Raw genomic sequence first — 16,343 nt, 5'->3', positions numbered from 1 at the left:
GACGGCTCAGTACCATTCCAATTATTAGACGTAGACATGTTAAACGTATTTATAACGCGCACCGTCACCAAAGGACTTGGTCCCCAGGCGCTCTGGCGGATCTTTAAATAAGGTGGGGTGGGTTATTAAGGTGAGGAGGGAGTAGGATAGTGAGGAGGAGTGGTGTTCTGTTGGAAGCTTCAACTCGGTATACACCAGATGCTGAGCTTTGGAGCGGGTATTGGATCGTGTCAGGCCGCGTGTGCTGTTGGTCCGGCTTATGTGTTGTTGCAGTGTTGTGAAGTGCGTGTGGCTTGTTGTGCGAGAGATGGTTGTGTGAGTTTTTTGAGTGACATAAGTATGAAGAGTTTGAGCTTACATTGGTTAGTGGGTTACCAGACCTTTAGCATGCTAACATTCGCAGTTCTGTCCAAGTGTAGCACCTGCTGACCCCCACAACTCTATCTGGGTGTGGGCAAGCCAACATTCACAGTCCCATCCAAATGTGGTGCAGGCTAGCGTCTAGAAATCTGTCCATGTGTGGACATGCTATCATTCACAACCCTGTCTGGATGCTACGCAGGCTGTTCACAGTTCCAAGTGTGGCACACGCCAACATTCAAGTTTCAAGTAGGCGCAGGCTTGCTATCCTTCAATCAGTCTAACCTAGATGCGACGCAGGCCAATGTCCACAAATCCAGCCAAGTGTGGCCATGCTAATGTTCACAATTCTATCTAAATGCGTCTGCCGGTCTGGATATGGTCTGTCCGGTACGTACGAGTGGGTGAGTCACTTGAGGGCTTTCGTCTCGGTCTAAGTATGTGATCATTCTCTGGAGCCTTCCTTTTGTGGCTATTTTCCATGATATCTTATGCTCGGTCGAGTGGTTATTTCTTTGGTTTGAGTGTTTGTCCAGATTGAGAGTGGCCGGGATTGGAGTTATTTTCATCGTTGTTTTAATGTCTGCGCATTCTAGTGCGTCTCCGTTGTGGTTACCCTGTGAAGAGCCATGATTTGAGGAGTTTCCTGAATGCTAGGTGGTTTGTTGTGTTCCGTATATTGTTGGGTAGGTCATTCCAGGTTTTGGCTGCCTGGTGGGAGAAAGGATCCTCCGAGTTTTTTTCTGTTGTAGGGTTTTGGTTCCAGGCGTATGTCGGTGCTTGATCTTCGTGTTCTTGTCGGTTGATGTAGGCATAGTTTGTCGCTTAGGAATTCTGCGCCTTGTTTGTGTATTGCTCTGTGCGTGATGCACATGGACTTGAACTTTATTCGCTGTTTTAGTGGTAGCCAGTGTAGTACTTATAGCGGGGGTGTGATTTGTTCTCTTCGGGGTAGCTTGAGGAGGAGTCTGGCTGCTGCGTTGCAGTTTTTTAAAGCAGTCGTTAGTGCATGCCCAGGTATAGGCTATTGGCATAGTCTACTCTGGACATGATCAGAGCGAGGATGGTAAGTGTTTTGTTGGCAAACAGGAACAGTAGGATCCTTTTTGCTGCTCGCAGGAGGAAGAAACATTTCTTGATTACTGAGTTTACTTGTGGCTCTAGAATGAGGTTATTCATCAGGACCCCTGGGTTTTTTATAGTTGATGGTTCTGGTGTGGTGCCGAGCTCTCTTGCCCAGGGGATGTAGTTGTCTCCTCCCTTTTTTGAAACAATCATTATCTCAGTTTTGCCTGGGTTGATTGAGATGGTTGAGGTTCATCCAGTTGAATATGTCACAAAGGCAATTCTCTAGTGTGGCGTTTTCTTCTCGGGTATCTTGTATGCTGAAGATTGAGCATCTTCGGCATAGTTGTAGCATGTGAGGCCGTGTTTTTTGATGAGTTTGATTTATAGGTACATGTAGATGTTGAATAGAAGCAGGGAGAAAGATTAACCCTGTGGTACTCCGCACGTGGAGTCTCTGGGTTTAAAAGGTTTCATCCATACTGTCTGTTCGGAAGGATTTGATCCATAGTAGGGCAGTGTCTGTTATCCCTAATCCTTCTAATCTCTTTATGAGGATGGTGTGGTTGACAGTGTCGAAGGCTGCAGACAGATACAAGAGAATCAGGGCAGTACTGCTGTCCCGAGTCTGCGTTTGTTTTTAGGTCGTCCCATATTGAGAGGAGAGCCGATTCTGTTCCTCTCATAGGTCTGAAACCAACTTGTGCCTGGTCTAGTAGGCAATGCTCTTCTATGAATTCTTGTGTTATTTGGTAGACGTATGTTTCTAGCAGTTTGGCTATGTTGGAGATGGGTCTATAGTTAGATAAATCCTCTACGTTTCCTGTTGTGTCTTTGAGTAGCGTCTTGATGGACATGGAAGGACGATATGTAATTTTGCGAGGCAACCTTGAACACAGGGAAATTAGTATTGTGAACTAATTTTCCAAACCATAACATCCGATCTCAAGTGCGCATAAGTAGTCAGTTGCGTCCAGACACGAGGGCTTCGTCCTTTGGGGTGGCGATTTTAACTGTGCGAGGAACTTCGCACTGGACAGAACCCCCCCCCCCCCCCCCCCCCCCCCGAGAGCCCCCCCTCGCGGAAGCCCATCCCCTTCCAGGTGGGCTCCCTACACCATGTGTTGTGGTCTTGCACAGGGATACAGAAATATTGAAGGGAGCTCTTTGGCTGGGTTGAGATAACTGGGATCCCCACTGGCACTGGACCCCTATGCTAGTACTACTGGCTACCCGCTTTGGGCCCTCTTCCTGCTCCTCCCTGCGAGGCTAAGAAGCTTGGTATCATCTCCGACTCCACCCTCTCCTTCTCGCCTCACATCTTTGACCTCTCCAAGAAGTCAAACTATCAGCTGCACCTCCTCAGAGGTATTCTCTCTTTTCTCACTTTCCCCCAGAAGGTCACTGTCTACAGAGCTATGGTCCACTGTAGGCTGGACTACTGCAACAGTCTCTTTGTAAATCTTCCTTCCTCTACTCTTTGACCTTTAAAACTTATCCAAAACAGGACTGCGAGACTTGTCCTTGGCCTCAAGGCCAGGATCATATCGTTCCAGCTCTGAAATCTCTTCGCTGGCTCCCTGTGGCTGCAAGGGTCAAGTTTAAGACCCTCTGCATCATCCACAAACACTTCTGGGGCCTGGGACGGATGACTTCTGGGGCCTGGGACTGCTACCTCCAACTTCCTCTTCCAAAACCTCTTCCTTCTCAAGCTCTCTGCTCCTCCACCTCGAACTCTGAGGGTCAGATACTTCTCCAAGCAGAGTTGCAGGAAGATCTATCTCCTCAGCTGGGGCCTCCCTTTGGAACAGCCTCCCTGCCTCTGAAACTTGAGCAGAACCACCTCCAGTTCCGGAAGCAACTTAAGACCTTCCTTTTCGCTTCCGCTTTCCCTCTTCCTCGGAGCACTGGTCACCATCTGAACTCTGGCCCAGGCCCCTGCATGTCCAGTTGCCCTTGCGCTGCCTCGGGGCTCCCCAGCACTTAAGGGTCTGTTGGGGGGGGCGGACATGGCTGTGTCATGGAGTGAAGACGTGCTTCACAGTAGCTCCTGCCTGACCCTTTCAATGATCCGATGTAACGGCAAGAACTAAAAGTGGACCCAGCAAAAAAACAGGCATACAGGAGCAAGGAACGATGACTCAGTGCAGCAAAGAGGCTTCAGACACGGAATATGCTGAAGGGCGCACCAGAAGGAACATAAGAATCCTTGTGCTTGAAGGGATGGCCCTGAGGCCCTGAGGTTGCCTCCACTGGTGTAGCCTCCACAGGCTGTGCCAGGGCCGCCGTGACTCCCTCGATAGAGGCCTTGGCTGGGTGAATCAAGACCTTCACCGCCTTAGGCGTGCTTGAGGCCTTCACCTTGGGGGGGGGGGGGGGTCGAGATGGACCGGGGCCTCTCCAGAAGCTTACCCAGGTTCTCAGATTTCCTCTTCCCCAAACCAGAGCGTTGGCTTGTGGTTGATGGTGCAGGGGAAGGCACGCACTGCCTGGCAGCCGAAGAGCCCGACCGTTCCGCGCTCCCGGTGCCCGCAGACTCGCAGTGCTTTGCCTTCTGTTGGGCCCCCGTCGCCAGGGCGCCCTCACAGGACTTAGAAGACTGCTAGGACTACTACTTCTCACCTGACGGACTCCTTACTTCCAGCCAGTTGGAGAGACGAAGGTGTCGGTCCCTGATGGTGCGTTCCCGAAATGTTCCTGCAAAACGCAAAATCCTTCTCCACGTGCGTTTTGTCCTCATGAAGGCAGTAGAGACATTTCGAATGCTCGTCCTCCTTGAACACATTCTGTAGCTAGCATCCAGGGCAAACCCTGAACAGCTTTCCGGGCGTCTAGCTTCCGTTCTCCTGGGCCATGTTCGGTTAGGCCGCAGAAACTTCTGGAATCCCCCAAGAAGCGTAACTCGATGAAATCTTCACCCTTGAGGGGCGTAGAAAAAAATCTGACACGAATACCCGTTAATCGGATGTCGAGACGGTGGAGCTTGAGGCTCTATTTGACCGAAAAATGCGAGAAAACGCAGCAAAAGCTCGAGAGCTAAACACAAGGACTCCAACACTTGAGCGTGCAGTAGAAATCTGAAGATGGCTTCCAGAGGCGGGGCTAAGGGAGAGGGCAGTCATTGGCTGAGGGCAGTATGACCCAGAGACCAGTGATTGGTTACTACTGAGAAAGATCAGAAACAAAACTGATACTGATTTTTTTCTTTACTGAGGATTCCCGGCCTGACAGGGAATATTCATGAGCATGTGAATCCATGCCAGACCCATGCTGGAGAATTGGCATTATACCCAGACTTCACCTTTCAAGTCCAGAATCGCAAAACCCACTTTATAACTACAAAGGAAAGATTGAGAAGAGCTGGGATGAAATGCATGCTAATCTATCCAGCCAGACTGATGATACTACATAAAGGAAAAGTGCTGTTTTTCGACAACCCAGAAGAAGCACAAGATTGGCTAGATAGTGCGACATCGCCGTTACCAAGCATGGAATGACGCAACTGACGGATAGGTAAGCGCAAGCTAGCAGTAAGTCTGCTTAAAAAACTGGAGTCCCAGATAACCATATATGCGTGAAAGACTTAAAACTAGATAAGAGCTGCAAGTAGAAAGAAACTAGAGCGAGACCGAGCCCGAGCCTGGCAGAAGAGGCAAATCCGTTACAGAAGAAGGGACACCGAGTAGGAGGGCATGCTGAGTGGTCACAGACACCTAAGGTTGGGGGTCACTGAAGTCAGTGACAACCTAACTTCCCATGCACAGTTGTTAGGGCACAATATTAGTACCCACCCATTGGGCACCAAACGCCTGGTCTGAACACTAGGTAGGGAGGGAGTGGAAGCATGAGCGTCCTCCGAGCATGCATGACATAGCTGGGTAGTTTAAGTTATAGAAAGTTCAGTTGGGTAGGGGGGGGGGAAGTTTCCATGGGGGAAGAAAGGGAAGCTAGATTGGATGCACTATAGGCAGAATATACTAGTAAACAAAGCAATAAGGGGGGGGGGCAGCCTCGAAGCGTGGCGCAAACTAAAAACAATACAGTGCGTGCACCATGGAGGCAGGGCATATTAAAGTAGTGACCTGGAATATACGTGGCCTGAACAGCTATGTGAAAAGGCACAGAATAATGATGTATTTGCGTAGGAACAAAATAGGTGTAGCTTTTCTTTTTTTTTTTTTTTAAAGAGACACCTCGACAAAAGCAGACAAGAGAAATTAACGCAGAAATGGGGAAGGGATGTAGCAGTATCAATGTACTCTGCTTACTCAAGGGAGGTGGGGGGGGTGGGGGTGGGGGGCGGAGGGTCCTGATCTGGGTGGCTCCTACGGTCTCACTGAAGGTACTACATCTAAAAATTGAAGATGAAAGCAGGATGGTACTAGTTCAGGGCACTCTGGAATACCGGAAAATATGCCTAGTGAACACTTATGCACCGAACCATGAGGCAACGTCATTCTTCCACTCAGTCTACAAGAGATTAGGCCAAGACAGAAACAAAATTCTATAACGGAGGGATGGGGGGGGGCTTCAACTGCACACCCAACCCTAAAATTGACAGATCAGATGACAAATTCAGAAGACGGGCCCCACCTGCCAAAATACTTCATACCCCCTCCTACAGTCCTTTAGCCTGGTAGACAACTGGGGGACCATACATCCAAAGGTTTAATCGCACTACTTGGCACCGCACAAAGTATACAAAAGGCTACATTACTTATTCACAGGGGAGGAATACATGGGGGAATTTGAAGACGCAGAATACAAAGCCAGAGTATTGTGGGATCACAGCCCATTAGTACTCAAAAAGGTGATCGCAGCACCCAGATCAGTTTTCCCAACTTGGAGACTACAGAGCGATACACTGTTAGATACGGCATTCAAGGAGGACATATGCCAGCACACAGGAATTTTTCAAAATCAATGTGGGAAGCGCCAGGTCAATAGGACCAGTATGGGAAACATTCAAAGTGGTAAGCAGAGGAGCTATAATAGCTCAAGCAAGTGGTGTATGCAAGGTCATTACCGCAGGATTACACAAATTAGAAATAAAATTAGAGCAAGCAGAGAAAAGGAACAGCATGGGAGAGAAGAAACTGGGAGAGGAAATCAGATTAAGATGGGAGTGCTTGAAACAATGGGACAGGCTGGGCAAATTTAGTTACGCAGAGTACTTGGGAGAGAACGCATGCGGGAGGGGACAAGCCAGGTAAACTCCTAGCATGGTTATGCAAGAATGATAAGAACACCACACTAATACACTGCATCCAGGGCAAAGAGGGCACGGTATACAATACAAAGGGAGGTGAACATGGCATTTCATGATTATTATAAGGAGCTGTATGTTGACAAAAGAGGAGAGTAGTAGCGCAATACAGGAGGCACGAGGCCCTAGAACTCAACCTTTCCGCTCCTGTGTTCAGAGAAAGCACAGATGTTAGAAGAACCCATAACCTCTGAAAAGGTGTCTGCCAGAACAGAATGCTGCCCGCGGGGAAGGCCCCAGGCATGGACTGGCTGCCAGGCTAATTCTATAAAGAGTACACAGACAGCCTAGCACCAATCCTGGCCAGAGTATACTTGGAGGCGCATGAAACAGGCACGCTCCCAGGAAGCATGCGAGCAACTTTGCTAATACCCCTCCCAAAACCTAAGGATACAACAGAATTTGGCTACTACAGACTGCAGTCCCTATTAAATCAGGACAATAAAATCCTGACGGCACTACTTACAAACAGGTTAAGGAGAGTGATATCAGAACTAATACATCCGATCATACAGGTTATGTGCCAGGGAAAAACATCTCTGGGAACCTACGTAGACTACATCACGTAATCCTCAGCACAAATGATCGGGAAGAGTACGGTGCAGTTGCTGCACTGGGTGCAACCAAGGTGTTTGATTCAATGTATTGGGAATTGGTTATACGCGACGATGGTGAAACTAGGAGTGGGGTCAAAGTATATGCAGTGGATTAAACTGGTTTACAATAAACCAATGGCAAGGGTCAAAACAGGATGAGTCTACTCTGAAGGGTGGGAACTACAGAAAGGAACCAGGCAGGGTTACCCATCATCCCCATTATAGCAATTAACCAATGGCAGCGTTCCTGAGACGAGAGAGATCGGTTGCAGTCTGGCATCTGATGTCTATGTATGTGGATGATACTCTGATGTATTTGCAAAACCCTTAGGACAACCTCCAGCACATACTGGAAGTACTAGATACCTTTAGCAGGCTGTCAGGAATATGATCAACAAGAATACATTCTGCCAATTCCCACTAGTTAAACTAGCCATGGTGGACAGTGTGAGCCTACCAAAGTTGGCACTCCCGTGGAAAACAGACACATTGAAATATCTAGGCCTAAATATATACCATACCCCAAGCAAGAACATATTTAAATACTGAAAAAGTATTAGAGGGACTGATACATTCCATGACATTTTGGGGTAAGCTACCCTTGTCAGTAATGGTGAGAGCAGCACTATTGAAATTGAACGCGCTACCTAGAATCCTGCATTGCTTTGGAAATATCCCTTATAATATACCCAAAATATTCTTAACCCAACTCGAGAAAGAGTGCAGAAGCTTCTTATGGCAAGAAGAGACACAGAGTTGCGCTGAGCATCCCCCAAAGACACTATGAAAAAGGAGGATTGAGAATACCGAATTTCAATTTATATTACCTGGTAGGGCAGATGAAATACGCAGCAGGCTGACTTGCAGACAAACTCACAACAGACAATACTCCTACAACCATCAATTAAATGCCTACACTTAAGAGGTATTATGGGTGCCCCCCACAGAACCACAAGTACTTGCATTTAGTAAAATTGGACTTGCAGATATGGCACAACACCTGTAAGAAACTTACGATTAAAGATTGGATATCGCCACTAATCTCCCTAGCAGCTGTGATGACAGATAAAAGGGGGCTGAGGAACAGTGTAAGAACCAATTGGGAGACACGTGGGTTCACAACAGGAGATTTGTGGAAGGAAGGTGCGAGCATGGTTAAACTTTAAGGAACTACACGACATAACAGGCACACACAGGGGACAATATGTCCTGTATCACAATCAAGAGGATGTGGCCAGAAATAGGACACACAGTGGAATGTGATGCAATAGAAACAACGATAAACATATCGGAGGGCGGAAACGCTATATCAGGATTGTACGATGTAGCACGCACAGAGCATGCTATAAACCAGGGTAAGCGGGGAAACTGACCTGGGCAGGACCTTTACCAGCAAGGAATGGCAAAAGGCAGCAAACTATCACAAGAAAGTCGCCAGAAATGCTAGATTTCAACTGATACAAATGTATATAACAGTGCATTTCACACCAAGGAAAATAGCGAGATTCGAAGTAGCAAATAAGCAAAGCTGCCCAAAATGCAGAGAGGAAAACGCAGGAATGTTTCACATGTTTTGGGAATACCCAGGCATAGAACAGTTCTGGAATAACATAGCACAAAATCTATCTAAAGGGCACATTGAACTAGAGGTCTAATCACGGGAGGCGTGTATACCGGGGCTATTCCCGAGGAGAAACAGAAAATCCACTAGATAAATTGAAAGACATATGGGATACATTACTCACCATAATCGTATTTCTGATGCTTGTATCTGCTTAGATTCACATGCTGTGCATAGGCCGACATCTAGTGGAAGCTGCAAAGTATTACAGTTTGTTTTTCGAAACTCGAAAATGGGCGTCGACACAGGGCGTGCCAGTAATACTATCCCTAGTGTGACGTCCACTGTACCCATGATCCCTCACGCGTCCAGGACCCTCCGAGGTAGCATGAGGAGTAGCGCAAGTACAGATAATCCAAGCAGATAGAAAGATAAGACTACAAGCAACCATGCCCCTTCTCTCAGAGGGGAGGAAGGGTGGGTCGCATGTGAATCTAAGCAGATACAAGCATCAGAAATATGATTACGGTGAGTAATGTATCCCTTCTGAGGCTTGTGGAATCTGCTTAGATCACATGCTGTGCATAGATTAGCGAGCAGTACCTGAAGGAGGTGGGATGTGAGAAGGGTCATGAGCAAATAAAGGTCTTAGAACCGCTTGTCCCACTTGTGTATCTGTCTTGGAATGAGTGTCAATGCAGTAGTGCTGAGTAAAAGTGTGAATAGAGCTCCAAGTAGCTGCTTTGCAAATGGTGTCAAGGGGTACGTTTGCAATGAAAGCCAGAGTGGCCCCAATGCCTCTTGTAGAGTGGGCTCTTGGTGTGAAAGGCATAGTTTTTTCAGAAAGGGAGTAACACAGCTGGATACAGTTAATAATCCACTTAGAGATGGCACCTATAGAGACGCGATCACCCCTCTCTGCCTGTAGCTACGGAGACAAGCAGTTGGTCTGTTTTCCTTAGCGGTCTGGTCTCGTTTACGTAGTAGAGGACCGCCCTACGCACATCTAGGGTGAGTAGTTTCACCTCAGCCGAGCTCTGTGGGTCTTGGAAGAAAGACGGAAGCTCGATGGACTGGTTCACGTGCAATTTAGAAATAAACTTAGGTGAGAACCTAGGGTGTGTGCGTAAAACCAGTTTATCTTTATGAACTGTAAAGAAAGGATCTTGTACTGTCAGCCTGAATTTCACTGACCCTTCTTATAGATGTAATAGCTACTAAGAAGGCCATTTTATAAGTCGGGTGTTTGAGACTGCTTTTATGCATGGACTCGAAAGGGGGGCCCATGAGCTCAGATAGCACCACATTAAGGTCCCATCCTGGTGGTGGGTTTGAAATAGGAGGGTGAAGTCTCTTTACTCCTTCCATGAAGGCTTTAACTACTGGTACTTTCTACCACAACACCTTGTTATGGGAGGTGGTGTATGCTGACAAAGAGCTGCCAGGTGTACCTTTAGCTAGTTAAAAACCAGTTCTGCATCCAGCAGGTGGAGCATGTATGTGACAATAGTTAAGTGCAATCAACCGGGTTGATTTGCTTATTTTGGCACCAGATAACGAATCGTTTCCATTTGTCAAAGAAGCAGTGCCTCGTGTTTGGCTTCCTAGATTCTTTTAGGATGTCCATACATCTCTGTGGCAAATTGAGATGACCAAACTATGACCTCAGGAGCCATGCTGCCAGGTTCAATGAGTTGGGTTGAGGATGCACCTTGTACCCTTGGTGCTGGGACAGTAGGTTGTACCAGCCTGGGAGCCTGATGGGTTTGCACACTGCTAGTCTGCGTAGGTGTGGGAACCACGGTTGTCTGGCCCACATGGGAGCAACTAGGACGGGCGTCATCGATTCTCTGTTCATCTTGTTGACCACCTTCCTGATGAGGGGACTTGGTGGAAAAGCGTACGCAAACATCCCTAACCAGTTCATCCACAGGCGTTCCCCTGGGAGCCTGGTTGGGGGAAACTGGATGCAAATCCTGGGCATGGTCTGTTTTCGCTTGTGGCGAATAGGTCTTTAGTGGGGGAACCCCACTGAGAGAAGATATCTTCTACGCTTTCTCTGTGTAGACACCATTCGTGTTCCTCTGGAAGGGAGTCTCTGCTCAAAGCATCCGCCAGAGAATTGAGGTCCCCTGGAACAGGTTGAGATGACAGGAAGATGTTCCGTCCGAGTGCCCATATCCAAATTTTCTGGGCAAGCTTGGACAGATTTGGCGAACGAGTCCCCCCCTTGCTTGTTCAGGTAGAACATGGCTGTAGTGCTGTCCGTCCGGATCTGCAATGACAGATTCTGCAAGTAGGGCTCGAACGCTTGAAGCGCTCTGAATACCGCCGGAAGCTCTAGTAGGTCGATATGATTCCTGGCCACTGAGTGAGACCAGATACCCTGAGCTGTGTGGTGGAGATCGTGAGCTCCCCACCCTGTCAGGCATGCATCGGTTGTGACTACCGCCTGTATCTCGGGATTGTAAAAGGGTTTCCCCATGGACAGATTCTCTTGTCCACCAGTGAAGGCTTTGTACAAGTGTTGGCGAAACGACCACTAGATCTTCCCACTGACCACCTGCCTGAGACCACTGTTTCGCCAACCATTCTTGCATGGGACGCATGCGCAGGCGCGCATGGGGGACCAGGTAAATACTTGACGCCATCATGCCCAGCAAAAGCATTGCTTTGCATACCGTTATCTGGCGACCGGCCTGATCTTTCCTCGGATGGAAAGGTCAACCCCTCTTGGGTGTCTAGGATAGCTCCTAGGAATTGTTTGGAGGTGCTTGGCACCAGACTTGACTTCTCGTTTATTGAGAAACCCAATACGAAGAGGAGGCCGATCGTCTTTTGAATGTTTGTTCTGCAAATTACTGGGGTCTCCCCCATGATGAGCCAGTCGTCCAGGTAAGGGTACACCGGGATTGCCTCCCTGCGTAGGCGTGCTGCCGCCACCGCCAGTACCTTGGTGAATACCCTTGGAGCCAAAGCTATCCCGAAGGGCAGTACCTTGACTGGTAGTGCCGACGGTCCACCTTGAAGCGCAAGTACTTTGTGCGCTGGGAACATGGAAATATGAAAATGGGCATCTTTCATGTCCAATGTTGCCATGTAATCCCTTTTTTAGGAGGGGGATTACCTCTTGTAGAGTAGTCATGCAAAATTTTTGGTGCTCGACATACTTGTTTGCAGGCCGTAAGTCCAATACTGGGCGCATTGTCAAATTTTTTTTGGCACAAGGAAGTAAGTTGAATAAATACCCTTGTTTACCTGGTGTCCCGGGACGTGTTCTATCACGTCCTTTGCTAGCAGATTGACGATCTCCTCGAGGAGGATCTTCTGGTGGTCCAAATAATGCATTCTTTTTCGTGGAGGATGGTTCCGGGGACGCTCTAACAGTTCTATGCAGTACCCTGCGGATACTGTGGACAGCACCCATCTGTCTGATGTGATCCCTTCCCAAGCTTGGGTGAAGTTGGAGATGCGTCCCCCTACTGGTGTTGCGTGAGAAGGGAGCCTGAACGGAGCATCACTGTTTTGGTGGAGGCATGCCGCCACCTCCACTGGGGCTGCCTCTACCTTTACCATGTCCTCTTATTACCCCTGCCATAACCCTGGGTAGACTGCTGGTTGTTATTGTTCCATGGTTTACCCTGCCCCTGACAATAGTTAGATCCTCTCTGGGAATTTTGTCCGCGTGAAAGAGTGAAAGCACGGCGTCGCTGCACCGCTGAAGGCGCCCTCCGCTGCCATGGCCTCCTGACGCCTGGCGTGGTGGGCCCAACGCATGATCGAGCGGTCCTTAAGTGTTTTCGGTTTAAACCTACTACACGCTCTGCAGTTCGCCTCGGGGTGGTCCCTCGGCAAGCAGAGATTGCACGTGGCGTGTGTGAACCCAAAGGTACCTGCGGTTGCATTTGGGGCAGAATTGGAAAGGGGTACCCTCCATACGCAACTTGTGGCAGCGGCCTGTTAAGTGTAGGAATATATAAGAATGTACCTATATACCAAAAGAGTGTAGAGTATGTCCACCCCCCACTCTCGCTACTTGCAGGGCCGAGGCCCCTCGTGCAGCTGTCGACGGTCTATTTCTTCTCCGGGCCGGCGTCGAGTGTGGAAGCCGATGACTCGACGTTGGGGTGGAGAATGGGGAAAATAACAATATTTTGCGAAAGTATGGCTAAGGCCAGGGAACTCCGCGAAATGCTCCCGACCAGTATGGCGGAAAAAAACAATCTGAGGGTCCTACACTCGTGAGGGATCATGGGTACAGTGGACGTCACACTAGGGATAGTATTACTGGCACGCCCTGTGTGATGCCCATTTGAGTTTCGAAAAACAAACTAATACTCTGCAGCTTCCACTAGATGTCGGCCTATGCACAGCATGTGATCTAAGCAGATTACACAAGCCTCATCTATATCTATAGATCGATCTATCTATCTAGATCCATCTCTATCTATTTCTATCTCTATATCTATAAATACGCATATATATATAATCATACAAAAGGCTGCATAGCAATGGGATGGAAAGCGTACAAAGGTCCGTCTGTTAAGTGGTGGAAAGAACTGCAAAAATGGACAAGGTACGAGACAGGTGTGGAAACAGGCGATAAGGGGGCATATGCAAAGACCTAGTAAAGCCAGGATGCAAGGGTCAGAACTCATACTGACCCTGTTCATGTAAGAACAAGACAGAACATAAAAATAAACACTGAGCGGGCCATAGAGGTAATGAGAGAGAAGCACAGCTTGATACAATGCTACTAAATTGTATAACAATCTGGCAACGTTGGGGAAGGGAAGGGTGTGTAGGATGAGGGTTGAGTTGGGATTTGAAGTACAGAAAAGTCAATGGCAGTAATGTGATATCTAAAAAAAAAAATAATACATTTAAAAAAGTGACATGATCAAACCTATATGGAAATATGAAAAGTAATAAATTATTTTAAAAAATTTAAAAAAGTCTATCCGCAACTCTGCTCACAAGTGCAGAGTCCCTTCTCTCTGTACGTGTGAGCCACCCACTAGCTGCACTTGGAAAGCAACTGCACTTCCCTCCCCCCTGGCACTTCTCCCCTTCCGCCTTCCCAGCATGCGCGATCTGAATGACAAGGCCTAGTGACATTATTTTGTCCTACCTTTGTTTCCTCCTCGTCTTGTCACGCCTAGAAACACTTGTGTACATGTGCATTATAAATGCCACATTATATCAGATCTTATATCAAGATGAGAAAGATTGCCCAGGATTTCGGAGCCTGTGATAGGGCGAAGGAGGCTCGCTGTGGCCCATAAATGGAAGGTCCCTCCAACGAAGTCTGAATGGATGATCAACGTGTGGGATATATTCCTGAGGGAAAAATTAACAGCGATGGATTGGGGTCTTTTCACCAGGTTTGGGGAATGATCATCCAGAAATACAGGTACGGGGGACCGGCCTGGCAACTTCAGGGGCAGAGCCGAGGGGCAGGGGTCGCTGGGGACATCGGGATATGGATATAGTGGAGGCCGTGGAATAAAGGTCATCGATATCTGCAGGTAATCAACCGCCTGGTAAGGAAAAGAACCGGAGGTGGGAATTGGGGAGAGGGAATCTCACTCCACGGGGGTGCAGAGTGGAGAGACTCACCAAGGGTGTCTGAAAGTAGATCTGTGGAGTATTTTGGTTAACTGTTTGACCGAAGGTGTTATGGGAGGGCAGGAGGGTCGGAGGTGGTGAGTGGGGGTTATTTGAAGTGATGTTACCGCTTGTGAAAATGTCAATAGAACTGGATTTAAAACAAATAATTGGGGGGCAGGATGAGGTAGGGTGGCGTGGGGGAATAGGGACCAGTTAATGGGGAAAGAGGGGGCTTGAGGGACCCCAGTCGCCCCAAATATATGTTGCTTACCTGTAACTCCTGTTCTCCAGCATTGGTATCTTTCAAGGATTCATATGCTTTGAATACTCCCCGCTGACAGGCTGGGAATCCTCTTCCACGTCCTATTGGCTGAGGCAGAATACACCCAACGGGGCGTCAAGTGACAAGCCCCACACAGGAGGCCCTCTTAAGATTCTGACCCCAGCAGGATGAGAGTTGGCGTAATGTAGCCTTGCTCCCTCAGGGGTGGCAGGTGGGCGCATTTGAAACCATTTCGTAACAGGAGGCGTAAAGGGAGAAGGCATACCTTATTGAAACAAGCATTGTAGGACGGCTCTTCCGACCCTTGCTTCGGCTTCCAATTGTCCCTCCATGCAGTAATTCTTGACGAAGGTGTGCCAAACTGCCCAGGTTGCCGCGTGGTATGTGTCTGACAGGGGAACCTCTGCCCATAGTACTACTAAAGACCGCACTGCTTTAGTGGAATGAGCATGAACGGTTCCTTGTAGTGGGCGCTTGGCCAGGGTGTGCGCCATGGAAATTGCGGGGGAAAACCATCTGGCAATACCTTGCGTTGAAAGCGGCTGCCCTTTGTTAGGAGGGCCGAAAGCCACAAAAAGTTGAGATGTTCGTCAAAAAGGTTTTTGGTTCAATATATATGTAGAACTTCAGGACCCTTTGAAAGTCGAGCGAATGTAGAGCTTGTTCAGCTGGTATGGACAGATATCCTGAGAAAACTGGTAGGGTTTACTTCAATCTGCAGTTGGAAGTTGGACACCACCTTGGGAACAAACGTAGGGTTTGTTTTCACAATGACCTGGTTCTTTTCAAACCATAGATATGGAGGTTTAATTGATGGTGCATGTAGTTCTGACACCAGTCTGAAGGATGTGATTGCTACTAGAAAAGCAGTCTTCCAGGACACAAACATTATGTCCGCAGTCACCATGGGCTCGAACGGGGGAATCATAAGGGCTGAAAGCACAGTGTTTAAGCTCCACTGAGGTGGTACTTTCTTTTGAGGGGGATAAGTGCGGAATAGACCCCTTAAAGTGCTTAATGATGCAGGTTCTGAAAATTTGAGCTTTTTCTTGCTTCCTGGTGCATCTACAAATTGCCACTAAATGCACTTTGATGGACGAGTGAGACAAACCACCTTTTTGCCAATTTTAACAGGTATGGTAGAATTTGGTGAGGTTCCACATCTAACAAATCTACCTGTTGGGAGCACCAAGTGCAAAACCAATGCTACTTGTATGCATATTACTTGCTTGTGGCCTCCGATCTGGCAGCCTTTAGGATGTTTCTGCACTCCTGCATGAGTGGGACGTGTCCAAATTCGAAATCAGGAGCCAAGCCTTTAAGTTGAGCACCCCGTGGGTTGTGGCGTCGCACCGGCTGGTTGCACATAGTCAGCAGGTCAGACAGAGTCTCGACTCAGAGATTGGAATGTCCTGGGAGAGGAAGTTCTGAGGACCACAGTTGTCTCACCCATGTTGGGGCTATGAGAATGACTATGCACTTGTACATCGCAATTATTTGCAGGACTTTGCGTATGACTCGTGTTGGAGAGAACGCATAGGCAAACATTCCTTCCCATCACTTTGCGAGCGCATCTGGTCGCAATTGCTGGTGCGGATAACT

General features: G+C 48.2%; 1 protein-coding gene across 4 annotated transcripts in view; it reads right to left on the bottom strand.

Annotated features, from left to right (window-relative positions):
- The window catches only part of DDX25 (DEAD-box helicase 25), a 1,022,381-nt gene that overhangs the window by 823,778 nt on the left and 182,260 nt on the right, over positions 1–16,343 (bottom strand). The window lies entirely within an intron of this gene.

This window comes from Ambystoma mexicanum, chromosome 9, assembly GCF_040938575.1.
Source record: "Ambystoma mexicanum isolate Mex_15411 chromosome 9, UKY_AmexF1_1, whole genome shotgun sequence".
NCBI lineage: Eukaryota > Metazoa > Chordata > Amphibia > Caudata > Ambystomatidae > Ambystoma > Ambystoma mexicanum.
The sequence above is the reverse complement of the archived record's forward strand: the minus strand, read 5'-3'. Positions and strand labels throughout refer to the sequence as shown.